This window comes from Sciurus carolinensis, chromosome X, assembly GCF_902686445.1.
Source record: "Sciurus carolinensis chromosome X, mSciCar1.2, whole genome shotgun sequence".
In the NCBI taxonomy this organism is placed as follows: Eukaryota; Metazoa; Chordata; class Mammalia; order Rodentia; family Sciuridae; genus Sciurus; species Sciurus carolinensis.
In genome coordinates this window covers 128,809,309-128,829,676 of record NC_062232.1, presented here as the reverse complement: position 1 = coordinate 128,829,676, position 20,368 = coordinate 128,809,309, and the positions used below count along the sequence as shown (strand labels likewise).

General features: G+C 36.3%; 1 protein-coding gene across 1 annotated transcript in view; it reads left to right on the top strand.

Moving 5' to 3' along the window:
• The first annotated feature begins 630 nt into the window (after window positions 1-630).
• Gabra3 (gamma-aminobutyric acid type A receptor subunit alpha3) overlaps window positions 631-20,368 on the top strand; it is a 248,478-nt gene continuing 228,740 nt past the window's right edge. Inside the window, 1 exon segment of the mRNA XM_047535929.1 lies at window positions 631-780. The gene's annotated coding sequence lies outside the window, so the exon portion shown is untranslated.

Sequence of the window (20,368 nt, the reverse complement as noted above, 5' to 3'; positions counted from 1 at the left end):
TACAATTTTTTAGCTCATTATTATCCTCAGAGATAGAATCTGAGCAGACAGGATTGTCAAACCTTTATTTGGAGCCTGGGTTAGAAGGCACGCCCATAGGGATGTAAGGGAGACAGAAAGAAAGGGAGGAAGCTCACTCTTCTGTCTTGGAGCAGCAAGTAAGCATCACACATCAGCTACGGTAATCCATACTTCCTTTATCCTCCTATTCGCTTGTACCCTTTTGCTCTTTCTCTTCTCCTTGCTTCCCTGCTCCTCCCCTTCTCTCTGAGCTTCCCTCTATTTCTCTGCTGGAAACCTTAAAGAATAAAATACTACTTTATTCTTTAGTACAATCACAGACCTAAAGGCTTGCAGCGTTGCGTTCAGAGCCAAGCACAGCCGCGTGCTCAGCTCCAGGCAGTGGTGAACCCTAAGCCAGCAAAGGGGGAAGGGAGAGGGGAGGGGAGGAGAGGAGGGAGGGACTGACAGAGTGGGGGGAGAAGGAGAGAGAAAGGGAGAGAGAGAGAGAGAGAGAGAAAGAGACAGAGAGAGAGAGAGAGAGAGAGAGGGAGGGAGGGAGGGAGGGAGAGAGAGAGAGGGAGAGGGAGGGCGGGAGAGAGGGAGAGCGTGAGCGCGCGCAAGCTAGCGAGCAAACCAGAGAGACAGACCGAGAGAGAACCAGGAGAGAGACCCAGAGAAAGAGAAGAAGGCAAGCTCTGTCGGGGCTCAACCTCCAACTTGTTTCAGTTCATTCATCCTTCTTTCCTCTCTGCTTCGGAAAAGTGTCTGTGGCGCTCGGTAAGAGACATAGATGTTCCTCCTTCCCCCTCCCCCAAGCTCAGGTCTCCTTTAGCGATAGCATCTCCCCCGTACTGAGAGTCTCCTTGGGTTGGTCGGGGAGGCGAGACATGCTCTGCAGCTGTGATGCTATCCTGGGTTCCCCAGTGGCGCTGGTGGAAGCCCAGAGACGGCATCTGGGCAGGGAGGAACTGGGGTAAAATCTGCTTTGGGGAAGGGGGGGTTGAGATGTGGTGGTGTATGCGCGATTTGCTTCATTGTCAGTGAATTGTTTTGTTCTTCTTTGGAAGCAGGTCAGCATTGACCTTGCAAATTGCTTGGGGGACCCTGGCAGCTGCTGCAGAAAGCCACAGAGTGGCCCCTAGCTAGAGCAGACAGCACTGTCATGACCCCCCAGACAGCCCTAGGCACCGAGGATGGGGTAATGGCTGGAGCTTCCTCCCTCCTTTAACTCTTTCTCTGCAGCTGCGTCTGGCTGCTGGAAATGAGAAAGAAGGAGGAGACCATGTAGCCCCTTTCTCCATTACCTCCCCCATATGCGAGTGAGTAGAAAGTTGTAAATAACTGCTTCCTTCGAGGCAGGTAGAGACCTTCCCCATTCCTTTACCAGGCTCACTGTGGGGTTGGGCCTGAGTTCCTCCACAAACTTGGGAGGTTTCTCTTGCTTCTGTGAGGGAAGCCCCACTGCCCAGGTAGTTGAGCTAACAGCTTACACCAGGCATTCAAATTTCTCTTTCCTTCTCAGTAGTGGGCATCATCTTGGGTCCAGCTGTGTCCTTGGGAAGGAGGAAACACCTGATGGTTTGACTAGAGCTGTCTTCCCAGTTTGCTGCTCCTCTGACTGTAGCTGCGGGTGGAACAGGCAGGAGGACTGGGGGAGGGGTGGCTGTTGGATGTGGATACAAGGGGGGTGAGGAGCCAGGATTCCCAATGTGAATAGTATGGATTATTGAGGGTCAGCAGGTTCTGGTTGTTTGTAGCTGTGGAAGGGCTCACTGAAGCTGTCATAACCCCTTTGAATTGGTTGGGGAATTGCTTGACAGGGGCTTCTTGAGTTAGTGGCACTGCCATGCCCATGATAGTAATTATAGCATCAATAATACTAACTGCCAATATTCTTGAGTTTTTAATGTGTTTTGGATCTTGGACTGAGGGTTTAATGTTATTTTCTCATTGAATTCATACATCAACCCTATGGAAGCAGGCACTATTATTATCTGTGGTTTACTGATGAGGAAGCTGAGGCACAGAGAGGTTAAGTGACTTGTTCAAGATCCCAGGGCAGTAAGTGTCCTAATCAAGACTTTAATCACAAATAACTTGGTCCCAGAACTGATGGTCTTATCCATCAAGTCCTACTGCTTGTTGGGGAGGAATTTGCATCTTTATCTGTTAGGCAATTGTAGGCACAATAGGAATCATATCATTTTGCAAGATTTTTTGAAAAGCAATGGCCTTGCCTTTGTGGAGAGGAGCAGGAACTTGGAGTGGGGCAGTTGGCTGGCTTATGTTTGGCTAAAAGTCACCTGGGCTTCCTGGAGGGGCTGCCTGAAAGGCTTCCCCAGGTCTGCTTACTTTCCTTTGCAAATGATGCCTGGAAAGACTTCACTTTCCACATCTATCTCACATCCAGTTTCAAATTGTGCCATTTAGGAACAGATTCTGCTTTTATTTCCTGAGAACTTAGAGTCATCCTGTACTGAAAATTTTAGAATACTAAAACCTTGGAACTGGAAGGATCCCTCAAAGTCATTAAGCTTGACTTCTCCTTTCAGTTCTTAAGTTTGTCTTAAGTATCCAATTTGTTGACCGATTTCTATTTGAATTCCCTGCAGTGGCAGAGAGCTCGTTAGGTGGCTCTTTGTATCTTTGAGCAACTCTGGTTGTCAGAAAGTAATCTCCATTTTAACCCCAAATCTGTCTCCCTGTAACTTCTATCCATTGGTCCTTTGGGACTATCTGGAAAAAAACACTGTTTCTTAATAACAGTTCTTCAGTTAGTTGAAGACAGCAGTTGTGCTTCCCCCTCGAGTCAGGTCTGACAACACCACAAAGTGAATTATCATCCTTTACCTGATTCTGGAGACTGGACCTTTATTAATATGGCTTAATATCCCACTTGCCTGTCAGCTACAAACTAAGCTTTCTGAAACAGCCCTGATAGCATATGTTCTCATCCTTGGAAGAACTTGCTATCTGGTGTCAGCTGGACTGCTGGGAACAAAGAAGGTCTCTTGTATTTCTAAAGCCCAGGAATAAGTTGGTACTAGTCCTTCTAAAGCCCCAGAATGTCATAGTAGCTAGGCAATGGCCATGTGGAAAGATTTCAGAGGTGGGGTTAATAGCAATTGTCACAAAGGAGATATCTGAAATGGTGGCAATTCAAGGTTCATACAGGATATGAAAGGTGAAAGAAAAATAGTTCTATCAGAAAATTTCAGGAATAATGTGGGATTATGTAGAAAAGAATTAAGCAAGTAGTGTGCTGGAGTGGATCACTGGCCTGGGTGTCAGCCAATCTTGTTTCTTTCCTGACTCTGGCAATTTGCCATTACCTTGGACATGGCTTCCCTTCCATGAGCCTCAGTGTCTCCATCTATAAAATGATGAGATCGAGTCTATCTCCAAGGGCCTTTCAGCTCTGATATTCTCATTTGAAGTAAATCATAAGATCTTAGAGTTATAAAGGACTTCAGAAATCATTTAGGCCAGTGCTTCTCAAACCTTGATGTGCAAAAATATCTCTTGGGATATTGTCAAAATGGTAATTCTGATTCAGGAGGTCTAGGGTGAAGACTGAGCTTGGGCATTTTAATAAACTCCCAGGTGATCTCCCAAACTGCTGTTCCACTGACCACAGTTCAAGTAGTAATGCACTAGTGTAGTGCTTGTCAAATTGTCTACTTGGTGAGGGACCAGATACACACCCACTGCAATTTTCAGACTGTTACTTTAGTAAAACAAATCAATTATGAATTAGTAGAAAATGAGAGGAAAGACATAGAAAAACACAAACCAACATTTTTATTATTAGAGTCAAGACACATAAAATTATTTTTTTCAAATTGCTATAATGTTTTATAAGTGCTTATTTTCAACTTTTACACTTAGATCATTACTGCCTGGTAATAAAGTTTGCAGGTAGGCACTTATCTGTGGACCACACTTTGAGGAGTTCTGGTCTAGGATACTTGCCCACCTAATTTAAGATAGCCAAATTAGGCCCAGCTATAATTTCTAAATTGCCTCTACCAGATGATCTTTCACTCTCAGATCCAATACCGACTTTGATGGAGAACTTAACATCTTTACAAAGTAGAATTATTTAGGTATTGTGACTGCAAAAAAAAAAAGAACAAAAAATAAACTCTCTTAGCTTCTTTATAACTTCTGTGAATTCCAGTCCTAGATCTATATATTCAAAGCAAATAAAAGACTGTTTCAGTTCAATTTATTATAACATCAGCCACTTGTCTATTGTATGGCATGGAGTAGGTGCTTAATAAATGTTTGCTAAATGAATGCATGGACCATTTTGTGTTTCTTATGGGACTAGACATTTAGTAAAAATGGTAATTTTGGTTCATTCCAGCACTGGGGAGACAGTATTCATCCTGTTTTATCAGTTTATGTGGTGAATAGAGAGCTACCTGACATCCCAATTTGACTTTGTACAGATTTTAGGAAGCCAGGCAAAGGTTTTTCACATACCAAGTCTCAAGTCTTTACACTTAACTCAGATATTTGTCAGTTCAATCATTCAACTCTTATTTATTTATTTATTTATTATCAATTTATGTAATGATATGGGTAGGCACTGTGCACAGGATGCAAATGTGAGGCAAATGAGCTCAGTCCCTTCTTGTTTGAGGTTTGTAGTTCTATGGGGGAAGAATCATAACACAAACATGTCACTCCAGTCAATGATAAATGCTATGAAAGTAGAAGGATGAAGGTGGAGTTATGGAAACACACAACAGAGGCAACTTACCTAGCCTGGGGTTTAAGCAAAGTCCCCTTGAGAAAGTGCTGTTGAAGCTGTATGGCATTGGAGTGGAGATGGTGGCACAGATCTCTAGTTGGAGGAAAGAGCATGTACGAGGACCCTGATGTGAGAGAAGCATAGGAAATTTGAGAAAGTGCACAAAAGTTAGTGTGGTTGGAGTGGTCCATTTTAAGAATTTCAGTCCTTTATTCCAGAAGCATAGGGGACTGAATTAAAGGGTTTTAGGCAGGGTGGATGACATGGTCTAAGCTGAATCTAGTAAGTGGAAGGTCAATAAGTGCCTGCTATAATCCAAAGACAATGTGGGAGATACAGAGTCACTAGAAATAGCCTTCATCCACCAAAGTGACACTGCCAAATATGAGGAAGAAGAATGTACAAACAACTATAGTACTAGAAGGATGACATCCATGTCCATAAGGCTGAGGGCTTCAAGGACATGAAAGCTTCCTGGAAGTGTCATTTGAACTGATGTTTGAAGATTAGACAAATTTGGGGCATGCAGAGCAGGGGAATGGACAAGGCATTCTAGGCAGAGGCCAGTTGTATATTGTGAAATACAGCGTGTGAGAAATGTTTGGGAAGATAGGTGGAGTCTTTTATACATGAGCAAAGTGATCCTGAGAGACAGTGATTTGATCTGCCCAAGTTCACACAGGTAGTGTGTGACTGCTGTAGCCCAGCAAGAGGTACTGAGTACAGTTGAAAATGTTGAACTGGAGCTCTGGAAAGAAGTCATCTAGTACTTTGGAGAATCCTTAGTTTCGGATATAGTGGGGGAAAGATTAACCTGTGTGAAGGCTACAAAAGAAAAAAGATCAGAGATGTACATGGGAAGTTAGAAAAGTACAGAAACAAAGGTGCCAAGAGTATCTTTTTTGGACAAATATTTACTGAATACATACCATTTTCTAGGCATGTAGAATATAATGGTAAACAAAGTAGACATAATTTTTGCCACCTTGGGGCTTTGGGTTAGATGGGGAGATAGATATTATTCTATAAACCATTAAACTATATTGTCATAAATTGTAATTCCTGTGTAGAGGAAAATGTACTGCTTTAAGAAGGAAGGTGTTGTCACCATTATGGGATTTTGCAGCAGAGTTGAGTGTTGACAAATGACACCCAATTTGGAACAGTTCTTCCCACTCTAATGCTCACAGTGCTTATGAACAGTTAAGTTGGATGATGCATATCCATTTTGCAGATGTCTGGCAGATGATAATGCTGCTAAAGGAGGTAAAGGTCCCCCCAGGCTCAGGATCACAGGAGCACAAGCTTACTTGGGTGACATGTCACTTGGATGACATGTCTGTAGCTTAACTGAAACTCTCAATAAGCCAACACTCTCACCAGATCCCTTAACTCTCTCCATCGGCAATTTATAGAAAGAAGAACCTGACAAGAGAAAACATTGTTGTGAAAAACTGTGTATTAAAGTCCCTTTAAAAATGGAATTTTGATAGCCTGGTTTAGATTCTTGTCTTGACTTGGCTACTGATTGGAATTCCTGTGACAGATCAGTTGTTTTCTGTGAGCCTCAGTTTCCATGTCTATAAAATGAGAGGGGTTGGATTAGATCCAGATGATTTATAAGGGTTTTATGGTTCATGCTCTGCTCTACACTGCATTCTTATGGTCCTATGCAGGTAGTTCAAGTTCAGTCACTTATTTAAGTAAAATAAGAATTTTGTACAAAATTAGGAAGGTTACTCACATTGGTAGAAGTATTCAGATATTTTGGAAGATTTCACAAGAAAACCTCTTCTTGCATTCCTGAGATGGTTGAAATTGTGTCTGAGAACTAAGAAAGAACTGACTATATTCTAAAATCTGTAGTAAAGATGGTTATTAGGTGACGTTTCCACAGCTGCAACTTTGAAAATAAAGCCCCTGAGAATAAAATGGTTCAGGATACTATGAAATAGAAGTGAGCTTGTTATCTTATTTGCTGAAAAGTAATGGTCCACGCAGTCTTTTTCTTGAAGGGGAGAGTTATATGGTAGAGGAGAATACTGGTTTATAATACAAAAATTGTATTTAAAGCATGATTTTAAAGATACTGATGTCTGTACACAGTATGTCTCCTCACTGTACACAGAAGAAAGAATGAAAAGCTCCAAGACATATATTTTGAAGAGTGCTTTTCACTTTAAAAATGATTTCTTAGAAGGAAAAAATATTACATAGATTTTTTTGAAAGGAAGCGTATGTGGACAGAGATGGAATTATGTCAGTGATCATAGCATAAAATAACTTTCAAAATAGTTCAAGAGGAACTCAGAAATGACAGGGTCATTTAATGGCAGTCTTATCACCCAATACATATGGTCACCTATTTTCAGTGTCAATGGTTCCAGGAAAGGTTATTTAATACTACCTGAAAATACACAGCTGTGATTGTTAGCAAGTTATTCTTTATACTGACCTGAAATCTGTCTTCTGAATCCAACCTGTGGGTCTCACTTCTTGGGGCAACTCCAATGCTAAGTAATTTCAATTTCCCTTCCCTGTGACAGACATTGAAATACATGAAGATGTTTTACTGTTCTTTGAAACTTTCCTCTAGTCTATATGTTCGCAGTTTTTCAGATTATTTGGCATTAGTTTTGAGTGCCTTCTATTAGCAGACACTTCAGTTTTCAGTATCAGTCTTCCTGTGCGATGAACAATCTGAACCCAGTACTCATTTAAACAAACAAACAAAAACCCTTCTGTACATTTTTCAATCTACCTTGACAGTAACATCTACCTTTATTTTTTTATGGTTCTAGAATAAAATACCCAAGTTACAGAAAACTTGGAAAATGAAGAGAAGTTAACACAAATCACTTTTAAATCCCTAGGCCAGAGATAACTTGCAATATTTCTTTCCAGATGTGTTTCCATGTTTACATAATTGGGATGGCATCTTATATATTCTATTTATATCTGCTTTTCCATTAATATTATATTGTGAGCATTTTCACACATCATTAAGCAGCCTTCAAACAATTTTAACAGCTATATAATTTTCAGTTATATAATTTATGCCTTAATAACTTGACAGATCCAATATTGGTTGTTCAAATTATTTTCAATTTTGTGTTACTGTGAATAGTACTGCAATGTATATCTTTATACATAAATCTTTGTTCTTTGAATTTCACCTCTTTAAGTTCTTTTTTCAATTATTACCTTGTTGAGGTCTCCTATAATGACCTTATATAAAGAGTTAAACCTATCTCCTCTAATACTCATTGTTCCTTTTTTTCCTTCCTTGTTCTGTAACATCACCTGGACCCTAGTATTAAAATGTAAGCCTCTCAAGCACAAGGAGTTTTCCCCATTCTGTTCCCTGTTGTATTCCTAGTACCTAGAAAAATAACATATTGTAGATCATGACTTTGTATTTAATGAATTAAGATGGGTTTTTATAAGAGCCATTACTAGGCCTAAGGATATTAACTTTTAAAGGTTCTTGGTGGCTGTTGCTTTTCTTTTAAAGTCTTTTCCAATCAGTTAGGGGCAAAATATGATCTTATTTTGTGTGTGTTTGTAGTACTGGGGATTGCACTCAGGGGAACTCCACTACTGAGCTATATCTCCTGCCCTTTTCATTTTTTATTTTGAGACAGGGTCTCACCAAGTTGTTGAGGCTGGCCTCAGTATTGCAATCCTCCTCCCTCAGTCAGTCTCTTGAGTTGCTGGCATTAGAGGTGTGTGCCATTGTATCCAGATTATTGTTTTAATATATGTTTCTTTTATTATAGTTAATTTGAATATTTTGTTATATTTATTGATCACTTTTGCTTTCTTTTTATGAACATATATTTGTGGCCCTTGTACATTTTTTTATCTGAGAATTTTATGTTTTTCATTTATTTGTATGGATAGTGTATACATTTAGTAGATATTAGACCTTTGTTCTGTTCAATGTGTGGAAAATATTTTCCCTGTTTGCATTTAAATTAACATTTCTGCAGAGCATTCTTAATTTTTATGTAAGTATATCCATCTTTTCATTTGTATTTTCTTCTGATAAATTCATGTTTATGAAGTTCTTCTTCATTCAAAATTGGATAAGTGCTTGAATGGATTTTGTTTTAGTTTTTATTGCTCAGGCTTAATCCCTCTGGACTTTTATTTTGCTGTATGGTGTGAGGAAATTTTCTAAGTTGTTTTCCCCTTCAATTGTTTCATAGAACCAAATATTGAATAATTCATTCTTTCCCACTATTGAATAATATATAAAAATTGTTATATATAGTAGGTTATTTTTGAGATTTATCTATTTTCCATTTATTTTAATCTGTCTCTTCTTGTCCTAGTTACAAAGCTTAAATATTATTGTGGCTTTTGAATAACTTGTATTACTTCAGTTTTTCTTACTTTCTGTGTGGTCTTTGTAAGCTTCTGTTTGTGTAGACTGTATAATAGCAGTATAATTTATTTTTATGCTTTTAATTTTGGGAAGAAGGTCTTTCTACCATTTCTACTAACTGATATAGCTTGTATACAGGGAAATCATTATTAACAATTTTAGTTCCTATTTCTTCACTTTGCTCAAATTTACTATTAAATTTATTATTAAATTTGTGGTTCACAAGTTTATTTTTGTTGTTTTTAATTGTGAGGATTGGAAAATATTTAGAAGGAAACTGAGAGAAGTGACTAAATCAATGCACAAATAACCATATATACATCACAGAATGAATGATTGTGAACATTTTGTTCTTTTTGCTTTGTATGCTTTAATATAAATAAAACCTTACGGATGAAGTTTAACTTCCTTAGTGTCTAGCCCCAGACTCCAAATACAACACTCAGAACAACCCCATGTTTACTTAATTTTCTATTGCAATGTTTTTTTTTTTTTCTGATTTGCAAGGGTTCTTTATATATTTTGGATATAATTATTGGCCTGTGAAATGTGTTAAGTATATCTGCTTTTTAGTATGTTACTTGGTTTTCTATTTTGTTTATGGGTTTTTTTTAATCATATGGAAGGTTTAAATTTTGATGTCCAGTTGATCAATGCTTTCTTTCATGAATTGTGCATTTTGTATCATTTTTGGGAAACATTCCTCATCTCATGATCCTAAAAGGTGCTCTCCAACTTTCTTTTGAAGAGTTTCATTTTTTCTTTACATTTAGTTCTTTAATCCATCTGGACTTTATTCTTATATGTAATGTGAAATATGGATTATTTTTCTATGTAAAATACCATACTTCAATACTATGTATACACAGCTACTTAGAATGCAAATTCTATCTTCTTGTCTCATTTCTATACTTGAGTCTATTTATATGCTATTATCTTCCATTAATCCATTTGTCTGCACAGGTATTATTTTATCTATGAATGCTTTTTAATAAATCTTAATACTAGTAAGTTCAAGTTATTGTTTACTCTTTGCTCTCACCCACATCCATGACATTTTTTTGGCTCTTTTTGAATTATCTTGATTGTTTTGACCCTTAGATGTCTTATATTAAATTTAGAATGAGATTGCCAAATTCCAAGAACCTTATGTTGGCCTTTTTGGAATTATTTTGAGTCTTTAGAATGATTTGGAGAAGAACTGACGTTTTTTTGATACAGAAACATACCGTTCATGATAATGTATCTTGTCGTGTATTCAAGTCTGTTTTTACAACCCTTTATAGAGGATTACAATGTTATTAATTACACATTGGACATATTCCTAACCAAATTTTACTTTTCATTCAGCTCTTTATTAACATTTAATTGGCATAAAACAAAATTTACCTTTTGCAAGTGTACAGTTCTAGTTTTGACAAGTACTTATGATCCACCATCACCACTGTCACAATAAAGAGACAGTTTACCTCCTTTCCCTAGAGCTCCTTTGCAGGCATTTCTTTTCTCCCACCTACAACCACAGTCAACCATTGATCTGTTTTCTGTCCTTAAAATTTTCTTTCTATTATGATATCACATAAATGGGATCATAAATATGTAGACTTTTGTGTCTGGCTTTTTAAAATTTTATTGTAAACAAATGGGATACATGTTGTTTCTCTGTTTGTACATGGAATAACAGCGTACCATTTGTGTAATCATACATTTACATAGGTTAATGGTTTTTGATTCGTTCTGTTATTTTTTCCTCCCCCCCACCCCTCCCACCCTCTTTTCCCTCTATATAGTCCCTCCTTCCTCCATTCTTCTTTTACTTAGCATATGCTTTTAAGATTCATGCATGTTTGTTTTTTAATGTTGTTGAGTAGCTTATCCATCCAGAAATGCAATTTGTCCATTTATTAACATTTGAATTGTTTCCACTTTTGGCTATTATAAATGATAACATTATAATGCTGTTATAGTTATTCTGGCACAGGTTTTTGTTTGCACATTTATTTCCATTTTTACTGGGTAAATATGTAGGAAGGGGATTTTGGGTTATACATGAACTAAATGTCTAATTTTACAAGAAACCATCAAACCATTCTTTGAAGAAACTATATGATTTTGCAATCCTACTAATAGTACAGGAGTTACCCTTGCTCAACATCCCCCACCAGCACTTTGTATTTTCAATTTTTTTTGGTTAATAGGTTTTATTTTAGAACAGTTTTAGATTTACAAAGACAATGAATGGAATGTCCAGAGAATTACCTAATACACTGACCCCTTTCTTTCCCCTATTATTAACATCTTGAATCAATGCAATATGTTTGTTACAACTGATAAACTAATATAGAGATGCTATTATTAACAAAATTCCATATTTGCATAGTTACTTTCTACTGAGTGTGTACTGGTAGTTCATGTGGTTTAATATGCATTTGGATTCAGCAAAATGTTTTCTACAGGTCTATTGTTTTGAAAAACTTATAATGCCACATATTGACCATTGTAGTATAATCAGAATAATTTTGCATTCTACATTGGAGGAGTTTAGTGGAGCCAGCTAGAAAAACCCCAAGGATTCTATAAGTGAAGCTTATAGGCCATTCTCATGAGGGCTTAAAAGATGAGGAGTCTAGGGAACCAGTCTCAGATGGAAATGAGGGTAAAGGTCACATTTGTGACACCATTGCAAAGAACTTGACTGAGTTGTGTCCATTCCCTAGAGTTTTATGGAAGGCTGGATTTGAAAGGGATGACCTGCTGTATCTTGTAAAAGAAATTTCTGAACAAAATGTAAAATGGGCTGCACAGATACTTCTGACTGTTTTCAGTGTGATTTTAGAGGAAAAGGAAGCAGAGCAGAAAGACTTGAAAATCTGTGGGCTCATCAGGGAAGAGGTGAGGAAAAAAACATGTAATTGTGTGGTGGTTCAGGAACTATTTGCTAGAGTTTAGCAAGAGTAAAAGGAAGTCAAATCCTTTGCATGAGGACAATGGGAAAGAGGACTGAAAGGTAGCACAGAAATGTGCAAGACCACCTCTTCCATCACAGAAAAGAATTCTAGAAGAAGAGAAATATTCTGGGAAACAGTGCTGGGGTCTTCTCCATAGGCTCAATGCCCAGAGTCACCTTAGTATTCTGCTCCTTTATTCCTGGAAAAGCATTCTGTGGTTGCCTCTATCAGTCCTCCGGTTTGATGCACAGTACCTCTCTAAAGGGAGGAAATAACAAATTGTGGTATTTAAAGGGTGCTGTTCCTGCAGATTCATAGAATATAAGAGCTTTAGGGTCACAGTTGCTCTCACCAAGATTTTAAAGGAAAGCTTGGAAGTCCTGGCAAAAGCCTGCTACAAGGTTAGAGATTATCCACTAGGAATGCCTAGTGGAGTCATGAGAGTAGGATGATTGCACTTGAGTCACAAAAAAGGTAGAGCCACCAGCAGCATTCAAAAGCAGCCTGGGAAAAGAGCAGCCAAATGGGCTCCAGTCAGCAAAAGTGTGGGAATGGGGTTTCCCAAGGCCTTGGGCACACCCACCATCATGGTGTGTATATGATGCCAGAGTTGGAGCTTCAAGTTTTAATGTCTTCCCTGTTTGTTTCTGTTCTTGCTTTGTTCTGGTCATTCCCTTCCAATTACTCATTCATCCCTTTTGGAATAGAAATGTTTCTCCTATCTGTCCCACAACTGCATATTGGTAACAGATAACATGGTTTTGGTTTTATAGGCTCAGAGGGGGAAAAAGTTTGCCTTGAGTCTCAGATGAGACTTTGGTCTTGGACATTTGAGTGGTGTTGGAATGGTTGAGAGTTTGGAACGATTGAGGATGGAATGATTATATTTTACATAGTGAGAAGGGCATGCACCTTGTGGGACAGGGGCAAATGCTATGGTTTTTATGTGTTCCAAAAAGTTTAATGTGCTGGAAGCTTAGACTACCATGTGGCTATGTTGGGCAGTAGTGAAATCTTTAAGTAGAGCCTGGAGGAAGGTGGTTAGATCATTGGGGATGCTTCCCTTGGAGGGATTAATGTGTTTTTTACAGGACCCCAGTTAGTTCCTATGCAGTTAAGTTATTGTAAAAAGAGTAAGCATATGTAGTTTTGATTTGTGTCTCCCTGATTGCTAAGGATGTTAAACATTTTTGCATATATTTGTTGTTCATTTATATTTCTTTTGAGAAATGGCTCTTTAGATCTTTTGCCCATTTATTGAGTGGGTTATTAGTTTTTCTAGTGTTAAGTTTTTAAAATTTCTTTATATATTCTGGTTATTAGTCCCCTGTCAGAAGAGAATTGGCAAGATTTTTTTCCCATTCTGTAACCTTTTGCTTCATGCTCTTAATCATTTTATTTGCTGTGCAGAAGCTTTTTAATTTAGTGCCATCCCACTTATTGATTCTTGGTTTTATTTATTGACTTTTAGGAGTCTTGTTAAAGAAGTAAGTGGCTGTACAAGTGTGTTAGAGTGCTGATCCTGTGATTTCTTCTAGTTGCAAAGTTTCTATTCTAATTCCTAGGACTTTGATCCACTTTTAGTTGACTTTTGTGCAAAGTGAAAGATAGGGATTTAATCTTATTCTTCTACATGTGAATCTGCAGTTTTCCCAGCACCATTTGATAAAAGACTATCTTTTCATTCATTGTAATCTTTTGGTACCTTTTTAAAGAATCAGATGATTGTAAGTAATGGTGGGTTTGTCTCTGTGTAGTCCAGTCTATTCAATTGGTGTTCATATCTGTTTTTTATGCCAATATAATGTTTTTGTTAGTATTTCTCTGTACTATAACTTGAGATCAGATATTATGATGCTCCAGCCTTGCTCTTGCTGCTCAGGATTTCTTTGGCTTCTCTGAGTCTTTTATTCTTCCAAATAAATTTTAGGACTACTTTTGTTTTCTAGTTCTGTGAAGAATTTCTTTGGTAATTTGAAGGAGATTGCACTGAATGTGTAGATTACTTTTGGTAATATAACCATTTTGACAGTATCAATTCTACTTATCTAGGAACACAGTAAGTCTTTCTATCTTCTAAGGTCTTCTTCAATTTCTTTCTTTAGAATTTTATAATTTTCATTGCAGAGTTCGTTCACCTCCCTAATTAGATTTATGCCTAAGCATTTTATTTTTGAGACTATTATAAATGGAGTAGTTTTCTTGATTTCTTTCTTGGCAGATTCATTAGTGGAGTATAATAAAGAAACAGTAATAGGAATGGAATCACCATGCAACCCTTGGCATTTATACAAAAGAACTAAAATCAGAATACTATAGTGATACATGCATACCAATATTTATAGCAGCACATTCCCCAATAGCCAAGTTATGGAAGCAACCTAAGTGCCCTTCAACTGATGAATGGATAAAGAAAATGTGGTATATATGCACAATGGGGATATCCTCAGCCATAAAGAAAAATGAAGTTATGCTATTTGCTGGAAAATGGTTTGAATTGAGGATCATGCTAAGTGAAATAAGCTAGACTCAGAAAGTTTAGGGTCAAATTTTTCTCTCATATGTGGAGGATATAGAGGTAAAAGGAATAAAAAAGGGATCTCACAAAAATAGAAGGGAGATCAGTTGAGTAGAAGCAGAGAACCAAGGGGAAGGGAGAGGGAAAGGAAAAGGGAAGAAGTGGGGGAAAAAGAGCAAGCCTGGTCCCTGAATATCTCTGATTTATAGTCTCACTTATGCGACCTTTCCTGCATTCACTCCCATTATTTTGATGCCATTCACCATGAAACCCTCAATAGAGGTCAAACAAGTGAGGCTATCCAATCTCAGATTTTGAATTGCCAAAACTGTGAGCTAAATAAAACTCTTCCCCATAAAGTGCTCAGCTTCAGGTAGTTTATTCTTGCAACAGAAAATGGACTGAAACAAAGGCCTAATTTCATTTTTCTGTGTGTGAATACTCTGTTGTCCCAACATTACTTACTGAAGAGGCTGTCATTTCCCTGTTGTGTGTTCTTGGCAAGTCTGTTGAAAATCACTTGGCTGTAGATGTATGATTTTATTTCTGGATTATCCATTTGTTCCATTGGTTTCTGCTTATGTTTTGATGTCAGTACCATATTGTTTTAGTCACCATAGCTTCATAGCATATTTTGTAGTCAGGTGGTGTGATGCTTTCAGATTTATTCTTTTTGCTAGAGATTGCTTTGGTTATTCAGGATCTAATAAGATTCCATGTGAATTTGGGTATTGCTTTTTCTATTTCTGTGAAAAATGTCATAGGTATTTTGATATGGACTGTACTGAATCTGTAGCTCACTTTTGACACTTAATAACATTATTTTTTTGCACTTACATGTATCTATTTCATTTTATTTGATCAAAGTTTTATAGTTTCTAGTAAAACAGATATTTCACCTCTTTGATAAAATTTATTTGAGTATTTTAATTTTGTAATGATAGAAAATGCTATTCTTTCCTTGATTTATTTTTCACATACTTTGCTCTAAGTGTATAGAAATGCTACTGATTTTTGTATGTTGCTTTTTCATCCTGCAAATTTACTGAATTTTAGTAGTGCTAATAAACTTTTGGTAGATACTTGGGGTTTTTCCATATATAAGATCATGCTATCTGCAAATAGGAACAATTTAATTTCTTCTTTTCCAAGTTGAATACTGTTTATTTCTTTATCATGCTAGTTCTCAAAGCAATTGCTTTGGCTGTGACTTCGAGTAAGATGTTGAATAGAAGTGAGGAAAGTAGATTTGTCTACTTCCAGAACTTAGAGTGAAAGCTTTCAACTATTCCTCATTCAGTGTGATATTAGCTGTGTGTTTGTCTTATGTTGCTTTAATTATGTTGATGTAGAATCCTTTTATACCTAATTTGTTGAGGATTTATCATGAAGGGATGTTGAATTCTGTCAACTGCTTTTTCTACATCTTTTGAAATATAATATGGTTTTTGTCTTTTGTTCTGTTAATGTGACGCATCCCATTTATCCATTTGTGTACATTAAACCATCCTTGCATCCTTGTGATGATCCAACTTAATCATGATTAATAAACTTTCAATGGGTTGCTGAATTAAGTTTGCTTTATACTTTGTTTTACATTATTTGGAATAATGGACTGTAGATTTTTTGTTGTGTTCTTGTCTGATATTGGGATCGGGTAATGCTAACCTCATTAAATGTATTTGGAAGTATTCACTCCACTTCAATTCTTTGGAATAGTTTAAGAATTCATATTAGTTCTTTTCCTTGGGAGTATTTATGGTAACTATATTTTTATTTTTTTATTTGTTCGTATTAGTTATACATGATAGTAGAATGTATTTTGACATATTTTGCATATATGGAGTATACCTTCTCATTCTTCTGATTATACATGATGTAGAATTACATTGGTCATGTAAACATACATGCACATAGGATAGTAATGTCCAATTCATTCCACTATCTTTCCTATTCTCAATCCCTCTCCCTTCCTTTCATTCCCCTTTGTATAATCCAAAGTACTTCTATTCTTCCCTACACCATCCCCCTTATTGTGAATTAACATTTGCATATCAGAGAAAACATTTGGCCTTTGTTTTTTGGGGATTGGCTTATTTCACTTAGTATGATATTCTCCACTTCCATCCATTTACCAGCAAATGTCATAATTCTTCTTAGTGACTGAATAATATTCCATTGTGTATATATTTACCACATTTTCTTTATCCATTCATCTGTTGAGGGGCACCTAGGTTGGTTCCATAGTTTACCTATTGTGAACTGAGCAACTATGAACATTGATGTGGCTGCATCACTCTAGTACACTGATTTTAAGTCCTTTGGGTATAGGCCACGGAGTGGGTCTACTTGGCCAAATGGTGGTTCCATTCCAAGTTTTCTGAGGAATCTCCATATTAGTTCTTTAAATGTTTGGTAGAATTCATCACTGATACAGTCAAGTCATGGAATTTTCTTTGATAGGAGACATTTTATAACTTATTCAATCTCTTTAATCATTTTTGGTCTGTTCAGATATCCCACCTTCTTAATTAAATCTTGGTAGGTTGTGCTCATGCAAAAATGTATTCATTTGTTTTAGGTTATCCAATTTGTTGGCATATAATTGTTCTTAATATCCTTGTATGAACATTTGTTTCTGTGTTATCAGTTGTCTCTGTTTTATTTATTTGAGTCTTCTCTATTTTATTTGTTATTCTGCTTAAATTATAGTCAATCTTGTTTAACTTCTTTATTTTATTGATCTTTTATATTTTTTATCTCAATTTTATAAATTTCTGTTCTTTTATTATTTTCCTCCTAGTAATTTTTGGATAAGTCAGTCTCTCTAGTCTCTTGATGTACAATATTAGGTTACTTATTTGAGGCCTTTCTTTTCTTTGATGTATGTACTTACTATTGTAAGCTTCCCTTTAGAACTAGAACTGTCTTTGCTCTAATTTGTAGATTTGGGTATGTTGTGCTACTATATTCATTTTTCTCAAGAAAATTTTTCATTTCTTTATTAACTCATTAGATCTTCAGAATCATTTATTGAGAGGTATGGAAACAAGGAAAGATTTGAAAATAGAGTGTAAATGAAATTTCCACTTTACATAAAAAACATACAAATATAACATTTTAAATTGTACTCAAAGATATGAAGTAAATGTAATGCTAACAGTTGCTAATTCTAATGGAATCATGCTAAATGTGTATTATATTCTTTTTTCTACATTTTAATTCATCAAATAAATATTAATTTTTAAAAACCAAAAAATACCATGTGCTTATGTATTTCCAGTGTTCTATTGATTTGATTTCTAGTTATGTACCATTGTATTAAGAAAAGATATTTGATATGATTTAAATTTTCTTAAATTTTTTAAGATTTATTTTGTGATATAACATATGATCTATACTGGAGAATGTTCCAGGTACAGTCGAGAAGAATGTATATCTCAAAACTATTGCATGAAATGTTTTGTATATGTCTTTTAGGTTCAATTGGTATAGAATACTCTTTAAATTTCTTTTATTTTTATTGGTTCTTTTTATTTATATGTAACAGTGGAATTCATTTTGATATAATTATATAAGCATGGAATATATGTAATTAGAATTATAACCCTAGTCTTATGGATATACATGATGGTTACATTCACTCTGGTGAATATATATGTACATAGGAGAATTATGTCAGATTTATTCCATTGTCATTTTATTCCTATCCCCCTCCCTTCCCTTTATTCTCCTTTGTCTAATATGCAGAACTTCTATTCTTCCCCACCTCCCTTGTTGTGAATTAGCATCCAATATCAGAGAGAACGTTCAACCTTTGGTTTTTATGGGATTTGCTTATTTCCCTTAGCATGATAGTCTCCAGAGCCATCCATTTACTGGCAAATGACATAATTTCATTTCTCTTTATGGCTGAATAATATTCCATTGTGTATATATACCACATTTTCTTTATCCATTCATCTGTTGAAGGACACCTAGCTTGGTTCCATAGCTTAGTTATTATGAATTGTGGTGCTATAAACATTGATGTGGCTATGTCACTGTAGTATGCTGATTTTAGGTCCTATGGCTATAAACCAAGGAGTGGGATAGCTGGGTCAAATGGTGGTTCCATTCTGGTTTTTGAGGAATCTCCATACTGCTTTCCAGAGTGGTCGCACTAATTTGCATTTCCACCAACAATGTATGAGTGTACCTTTCTCCCCACATCCTTGCCAACATTTATTATTGCTTGTAATCTTGATAATTGCCATTCTGGTTGGAGTGAGGTAAAATCTCAATGTAGTTTTAATTTACATTTCTCTAATTGCTAGAGATGTTGAACATTTATTCATATATTTGTTGATCAATTGCATTTCTTCTTCCGTGAAGTGCCTGTTCAGTTCCTTTACCCATTTATTCACCATGTTATATGGTTTTTTTTGGTGTTAATATTTTTGAGTTCTTTATATATTCTGGAGATTAATGCTCTATCTGAGGTGTGGTTGCAAAGATTTTCTCCCATTCTGTAGGCTCTGTCTTCATGAACTTGTTTGTTTGCTTTTATGTGAAGCAGCTTTTTAATTTGCTACCATCCCACTTATTGATTTTTTTTTTTTTTTTGGTACTAGGGTTTGAACTCAGGGGCACATACCCAGTTCTATTTTGTGTTCTATTTAGAGAAAGGTTCTCACTGAGTTGCTTAGCACCTCGCTTTTGCTGAGGGTGCCTTTGAACTTTGGATCCTCCTGCCTCAGCCTTGCAAGCTGCTGGGATTAAGGTGTGCACTTCTGCACCCAGCCCACCTATTGTTTTTTGATTTTACCTCTTGCATTTTAGGAGTCTTGTTATGGAATTTAGTTCCTAAGATGACATGTTGGGTTGTTGGGCCTACATTTTCTTTTAGTAGGTGAAGGGTTTCTGTTCTAATTACTAGGTCTTTTATCCACTTTGAGTTGAGTTTTATGCATGGTGAGAGATCAGGGTTAAATTTCATTTTTATTACATATGGATTTCCAATTTTCCCACCACCATTTGTTGAAGAGGTTATGTTTTCTCCAATGTATGTATTTGGCACATTGGTCTAGTATGAAATAAATATATTTATGCAGGTTTGTCTCTGTGTCTTCTTTTCTATTCCATTGGTCTTCATGTCTGTTTTGGTGCCAGTACCATACTGGTTTTGTTACTATTGCTCTGTAGTATAATTTAAGATCTGGTATTGTGATGCCTCCTGCTTTGCTTTCTTGCTAGGGATTGCTTTGTCTATTCTGGGCCTCTTATTTTTCCAAATGAATTTCATGATTGCTTTTTCTATTTCTATGAAGAACATCATTGGAACTTTAATAGGAATTGCATTAAATCTGTATACTACTTTTGGTATTATGGCCATTTTGACAATATTAATTGTAGCTATCCAAGAACATGGGAGATCATTCCATCTTCTAAGGTCTTCTCCAGTTGTTTTCTTTTGTGTTCTGTAGTTTTCATGGTAGTGGTCTTTCACCTATTGTTAAATTGATTCCCAAATGTTTTATTTTTTTGAGGCTATTGTGAATGGAATAGTTTTCCTAATTTCTTTTTCAGCTGATTCATCATTGTTGTATAGGAACAAAATTCATTTGTGGGTGTTAATTTTGTACCCTGCTAAATTGCTGAATTCATTTTTGAGTTTTAAAAGTTTTCTGGTGGAGTTTTTTGGGTCTTCTAAATATAGGATTAAGTCATCAGCAAACAAATATAGTTTGAACTCTTCTTTTCCTATTTGT